Raw genomic sequence first — 208 nt, forward strand, 5'->3', positions numbered from 1 at the left:
AGAGCGACACCTGCCGAGCCGTGCCGGCAGCCGCTGGCTGGACCAGACCGGCAAGCAGCAGCCTGACGATGCACTCTGGCACACCTACCGCATACAAACGCCTCGGCGGGGCGTAGCTGGCCCTGATCTGCTTTTAAGACCACCAGCAGTACCAATGCATCAGCCGGTGACGGCTGCTAACAAGCCTCAAGAGGACACACCTGGTATG

Source organism: Cariama cristata, unplaced genomic scaffold (genome assembly GCF_000690535.1).
Source record: "Cariama cristata isolate BGI_N322 unplaced genomic scaffold, ASM69053v1 scaffold24296, whole genome shotgun sequence".
Classification (NCBI taxonomy): domain Eukaryota; kingdom Metazoa; phylum Chordata; class Aves; order Cariamiformes; family Cariamidae; genus Cariama; species Cariama cristata.